Genomic DNA, 6880 nt, shown 5'->3' with positions numbered 1-6880 from the left:
ACCTCCTGTGCGACCCCACTTGCAGAGGTCCCTGGAATGGGCGGATTCAGAGAGACACAAAGTGCAAGGGTGGTCGTCAGGGCCAGGGGAGGGGAGTGGGCAGTTCTGATGGGGACACAGTCTCAGTTCCCGAAGATGCAAAAGTTCTGGAGATGGACGGTGACGGCGGCCGCACAACGGGAACGTGCTTGACGCCCCTGAACTGCGCACTTAGAAATGGTTAAAGCGGCAAATTGTATGTGATGTGCATTTTACCACAATCCACGCCTCCCTACATCAGATGACAGTTTTGCCTGAAAATACCCTTCCTGTGTTTTAGAAGGCCTGGACTTCTCCCCCCCTGCCTGAGCCACCCCGAACCCCGGCAGCCTCAGCCAGGTGCTCTTCTCACCCGGAACACACCATCCTCATCATTTCTCCTTGCTGTTCTCTGTCAGAGATGCCTGTCCCTCTCATCTTTTCATGGCTTCCCAGGCTTCCCTTATGCCAGGTGTTACACACGGAGCAGGGGATACACAGGCGATCAAAGCAGGCAAGGGCTTTCCTCCCACAGACCTTGTATTCTGGCTGAAGGCAGAGTCAATAAACAAACAGAAAAGTATCAGATGGTGGTTAAGTGTGGCAAGAACCCCACGGCAGTGTGATGGCTGGGGTGGGAGGTCTGGTCGGTGGCGTGATGGGTGGGAGGGGTGGGAGGTCTGGTCCAGTCAGACGCTCTGAGGGCCGCCCTGAGGGCTGGCTGTTTGAGCTGAGACCCTACAAGATAGGGGACCCCCGTGGGAGACGCAGAGGGTGGCGGAGGGGAATTTCCTGGGAGAGGTAGGAGAGCTAGTGGAAAGCCCCCCAAGGCCAGGGTCATTCCAGTGTGTTCGAGGAACAGAAAAAAGACCAGGTGGCAGGAGCAGGTGAGCAAGGGAGAGGTTTTAGTGAAGTAGGTCAGACAGAGAAAGACAAGCATTGCATGATATCACTTATATGTGGAATCTAAAAAACACAAATGAACTTAGTTACAAAACAGAAAGGCTCACAGATAGAAAACAAACTTACGATTACCAAAGGGGAGGGTGGGGGACACATTAGGAGTCTAGGATTAATATATACACAGTACTATATACAAAGTAAACAACAAGGTCTTACTATATAGCACAGGGAACTATATCCAATAGCTTGTAATAATCTTTTATGAAAAAGAATGAGAAAAAGAATATAAATGTATAACTGAGTCACTATGCTATATGCCAGAAACTAATACAACATTGAAAATCAACTATACTTCGATTTAAAAAAAATAATTGAGGGCAGGGAGACAGGTGCTCCTATTACTAAAACCATGGAACAAATGACCCTCAGACTTACTAGCATAAAGCCACCATTTTATTTGGCTCACAATTTGATGGGTCAGGGGTTCGTCTATGGCTCAGCCAGGCAGTTCTTGTGGAGAGTCTCACGCAGTTACCATGAAATGTGCTGGGGGTGCGGCAGCTGAAGGCCAGACGGGACCAGACTCCCAGGTTGGCTGGCAGGTAGGAGATGCTGGCAGTCAGCAGGGAGCTCAGACGGGGCTGTCCTCGGAGCACCCACCTGCGGCTTCCTCAGCAGGTTGGTCCTGGGGAAGGGGGACTTCTCGCAAAGCAAGGTTCCCAGGTGAACCAGGTGAAGAGGACATGGCCTTTTAAGACATCCTAGAAAGTCACATCTTCTCACTTTTGTCATACTTTGTCAGTTGGAGCAATCAGAGACCTGCCCAGATTCAAGGAGAAGGGATGGAGGACCCCACCCCTCCCAAACGAGAAGAGTGGTAAAGATTTTTGGAGCCACATTTTAAAATCACAACACAGATGGAGAAAATGATGCTTCGCGGTGAAGTGACTTGCCCAGGGTTATGGGGCAGAGCAGGGTGGGACCAAGTTGATCCAGCCCCATGGCCCACATCTTTCTTACCCCTCTCTCTGCTCCCGCCACGTGGAAGGGAGGCTTCAGGTTAGAGTCTCAAGACCCAGTTCTGGCTCAGACATCTTCTCAGAGAGGCCTTTGGGAACAATGCCTTCTTGGACTAGCACTCGGCCCTCTGGTTCAGGACCCTGTTTTAGTGCCTGCAGCCTTATCACAGTGTCGGGTAATGGTGTACTGTCAGTCTTGCCCACACCCAAGAGCATCCTTTGTTTCGTTCACAGCTGCCTTTGCAGCATTCAGCTGGGTCTCATCCGCAGGAAGCAATGAGGAACCCCTCGGGACGGGCCTTTGGGTTTAACACAGGGCTGGTTCAGTAGGTCACCCCATGTTCCCATCTGCCACTTGCTGAGTGCCTGCGACATGCCAAACACATTATAGACATTCACGTCGTCCTCCCAGCAAGCCACAGGCCCATTTTACAGAATGGGAAGTAGAGGCTCCAGAAGGGAGAACTGTTTTCCCCCTGATGACAGCCCTCTCCCCCGTCCCCCAAACTTGTCAAGGATGAAAGAGGCAGTAAGTGGGAGGCGAGTGTGGGGTCCCACGGGGATGACTGTGACGAGTCCTTATTAAAACACGGTGCTTGTTAGCATCACATCTCATCTCTGAAAGGACAGGTGGGGACAGGTTGGCCACACCCTTTGGAGGCATCACCTTCCTCAGTGTCACCCGTGGTGGATTTTATTTTATTTTATTTTTAAGCGTAAAGGGTTTTTTTTTTAATTGTGTAGCATAGGCAACATTATTTAAGTCAATCAGTTATTAAGACTTTCACATGTTCTGACTCCTTCCGCTGCCCCTCACCTTAGTTCTTCCAGTGTCTGAGTCGTCATCTTCAAGACAGCCCACTCAAAAAGAATTTTTGCTCAGTCAACAGTTGTCACGTCAACCAGTCCATAGTTCTTTTAGTTGGCCTTCTTGGATCTCCAGTGGAATGTGGACACACTTCACGAACTCTTCATCTGTAATCTCTGGGATCCAGTTTCCTCAAGCAGTTCACTTAAGGACTATTATCTGGGGTCAGGGAAGGTGGGTCTGCCTGGTTCTGGGTTTCAGAAGCCCTCTAAACATGCATTAAGTTCAAATCGGATTTACTCCCAAGCTTATCACAGCCCAGAACAGCACTGATCATCGGGACAGGCCAGTACCTAAGATTGAAAAGTCTGTTAGGTTTTTCACGGCTTCTTCCGCAGCTCTGTCTTGTAGCCCCCACAGATCTAACACGCAGCTCTGCGGGGGAAGGAATCCACATGGTTACCCTGGGAGGCACTTCCAACTATGTCGCTCTACAGAGAAAGCCCCACCAGGAGAGACCTCAGCCCCACGGCGGATTTCAGAATGAAGACCCTTGGGGAGTAAAACTGCAGGGCGCCCACAGGTGGTCCCTCCCCGCCGCCCTGCAGGATGGTGAGGCCCAGCCGGGCCCATGGCTCTCGAGGGTCCAACAGAAGAAACCCCCCATCTCCCTCCCACACGCGACCGGCCCCCCCGTGGCAGCGCGGAGCCCCCAGACGCCGCCTGGACCTTGTAAGACACGCGGGGCCCACCGTGCACTTAGGGGATCGCAGACTCGGAGGCAGCGCTCCTGCCGCCGCAGGAGCGATCAGACTGTTAACGCCGCTGGTGACACTAGCTGACAGCAAGGGGAGACACCTTCACTGAAGCATCTGTTTTTAAAAACATAGCTTTCCTTCCCCCACGAAACTGTAATTTGTTCAGAATTTTTAAATCTTATTTTTGGCTCAGGGTCCTCTGGCTCTTCCTTACTCTCCCACATTTGGAGAAAATCCATGAACTCTTTCAATATCAAGATACAGCAGAGTGTGTGCTTAGCATGCATGAGGTCCTGGGTTCAAACCCCAGTACCTCCGTTAAATAGAAATAATAATAATAAATAAATAAATACCTAATTACATTCCAAAGAAACAAACACAGCTTAAATTGTTTTAAAAGATATAGATCTATTCTTGGAATATTATCCTTTCTTCTTCCTCTCCCCTCCCTGGTTTTAGACGTGTAGAAGTCCGTCACACACAAGCACACACGCGCGCGCCCACCCCAAGCACAGCGCCACGCGCCAGCCCAGGTGCCTGGTGCTCTGCACGGGCGCTGCTGACGACCTCGCGGTCGTAAGCGGGGTTTGCAACTGGACACGTGAGAACACACGACAGGTTTGGAGTTTGAACATCTAATGACACTGGAGAAGAGGTGACGACATTCCAGATGAAGCCTGAGGACCACTCTTGGTCTGTCCGGTGTTTCCTGGTCTGTGACGAGAAAGTACAGAGATTGGAAACAAGCATTTAGAAACTTCTTTACTAATTCGACATTTTAATGACATCCAAGAGTGGCTCCTGTCGCCCGTGGTGTCATCTACTTCACAGAACACGTTGGGAAGAAGACCGAAGGCCTGGCCTTTAGTGCATGTGGTTTGTGAAGGATTTGGAATGAAGAACTCACCTAAAATTCCCTGTACAGAACGTGAGCCCCACCTAGAAACGCAAGACAGTCAGCTGGGAAACGGCCATAGGAAGGGTGACGACACAGCGAATATTTAAAAAAAAAAAAATCAACAGCAGCTCTGTACACAAATAACAGCTCCTTAGGAAACAGAAGACCCCTTCCGTAACAGAAGCTAAAATGAAAATAGCCAGGCACAAACTGAAAAGCGGGCAGAATCTTTATGATTTTGCTCCCCTTCAGAACTGGAAGACATAAGGAAGCTTCTTGAAGAAATGGAAGTGTTCCACCTGGTTAAGAAGGACCCTGACCACTTGGCAACAGTCCAAAAGGACAGCCAAGAAAGCCAAGGAGTGGTTCCAGAAACTCACGGCTTCTCGTGACACAGGAGAGCACGCCCGTCCCTCTTTGCCTCTCCTGGACGTTTCACGTAAGACGGACCCTCGCTGTTGTCCTTTCCAGTCTGGCTCCTGTAACTTAGCTGATCATGTTGTCAAAGTTCCTCCACATTGTATCATGCATCAATACCCCGTTCCTTTTTAAAGGCTGAGTAATTCCGTAATCAAATGTGGACGGACCCCGTTTGATTTATCCATTCATCGGCTGAGGGACACGTGGGTTGTGTCTCCCTTTTGGCTGCTGTGAGTTCCCATTTTTGATTCTTCTGAGAATGCACGCGGGAGTGGCACTGCTAGGTCACACGGTAGCTCCCTGTAACTTCTCCGGGAGCCGTCAGACTGTCATGGCCCTGCGCCAGCGGCGGCGCGCCCTCACGCGCCCTGGTCGGGCCGCGCTCACAGTGACGCCCACCCTAGCGGGCGGGACGCGGTGCCTCACTGTGGTTTTCTCCTGAATTCCCCTGCTGCTGAGTGAGGCTGAGTGCCTGTTCCTGTGTTTGTTGGCTATTTGTGTATCTTCCTTGGAGAAAACACTCCAGGAGCTATTACGAAAAATCTCGGCAAATTTTAATAAAGTATCAATAAAGTATTCTAACAGAAAGCAAAGCTCTCAGACTTCGCTTTACATGAGAATCATCTGGGAGCTTCAAAAATCCATGGCATGCAGGCTGCAGCCAATGCAGATTAAATCGGGGTCTTGAAAGATTCCCACATCTGTAATTTTTTAAAAGCTGGTTTCAAGGTGCTGCTGGGCTTGAGGACCAGGGTTCCAGAGCAGCGCAGCCCCGTCTTCACCACGGTGATGACTCACCGTGGGCCTGGTCCACTTGCAGACTCCGACCCAGGAAGTCTGGGGTGGGCCTCAGACGCCACGTGTTTAACAAGCTCCCAGGTGATGCCGATGCCGCGCAGAGGAGGACAGCATCCTGAGCAGCGAGCGCTCCTCTGGGCGATGCTCATGTCGAGGCTGCTGGTCCCTGGACCACATTTTGAATATCCGGGATCAGACCAGCTGCACCAGCATCTGGGATGTGCTAGAAATGCAGACTCCCAGGCCCCTCCCCAGCCACCGCCACGGAATCTGCATCTTCCCTGATCCCAGGTGCTTGCCAGACACATTTACCCCGGGGACAAGCGCTGGTCTGAGGCGCTTCCTGCCTTGGCCTCGTGGTCTGGCCAGCTCATGGCGTAGGGGACGGGCGGCGGGTGTCAACACTTGCACAGCAAAGGGAGAATGACAATGAGTGGATGCTTCTCTAGTGCTCTGACCTTTCTCAGATCAAAAGCTCTGATTATGACGGTGATTCTGTGGTTCTGGCTGAGTTTGCCGCACCTTTGATCATCCTGGAGCGTCCCGGTGCCCTGGAGATGGCAGTGCAGGACGGGAATTGAACGGGACTGAGCTGAGAAAACCCGCAGCAGCTCCTCCCTGACTTCTCACCAACGGTCTGGCTGTAACTGCCAGAACTGGCCTGGGGCTCTCCCAGGGGGCCTCCCCTGACCTCTGGCTTCCTGGATAAATGGGGCGTGTGAGTCAGCCCCACACCCCGCCCTGCGCCATCCTCCAGCAGGACGGCTTGGACGGACACTGGGGGGAGGTTTCACTTTGATTGGCTAGAGCCGGAGAGCCTTCATTCAGTTACCCGACCAGCATGTATTGATTGATTCTGGTGTGATGTGCAGCCCGCTGAGTGCTGAGGACACAGATGCAGTGGACAGGAAACAGTCGGCGATGAAGCAGCACCCAGACGCACGTAAACGATGAACAAGTGCCACCGACGGGGCTGCCCGGTGCTCAGAACGGACAGAAGGGGTTTGACCTTGTCCAGGAGGAGAGATCTAAAGCAGAAATAAGGAGGGGACAGCTCTGCAGAGGGCGGGCTCCGCGACTTTCAAATGGAAGTATAACTCTGCACGTCTGCGTGGACGACAGATTCCCTTAGTTTCCCCTTCCCCTGGCGACAATTACCTCTAGAGCTTTCTGTCCGTTGTCTATAGGGATGGCCCCAAACCCCTGGGAAACGCCTGCCTTCAAAGCAGTCAGCACGTGCTCCCTGAGCAGGTGTCTC

At 51.9% G+C, this 6880-nt stretch overlaps 1 non-coding gene across 1 annotated transcript; it reads right to left on the bottom strand.

Moving 5' to 3' along the window:
- Window positions 1–3146: 3146 nt before the first annotated feature.
- On the bottom strand, window positions 3147–3273 carry LOC123611801 (small nucleolar RNA SNORA18). Its single transcript, XR_006718905.1, has one exon. It is a non-coding gene; the product is annotated as a small nucleolar RNA SNORA18 (small nucleolar RNA).
- Window positions 3274–6880: the final 3607 nt, after the last annotated feature.

This window comes from Camelus bactrianus, chromosome 18 (assembly GCF_048773025.1).
Source record: "Camelus bactrianus isolate YW-2024 breed Bactrian camel chromosome 18, ASM4877302v1, whole genome shotgun sequence".
Lineage (NCBI taxonomy): Eukaryota > Metazoa > Chordata > Mammalia > Artiodactyla > Camelidae > Camelus > Camelus bactrianus.
This window is presented reverse-complemented; position numbering and strand designations above follow the sequence as displayed.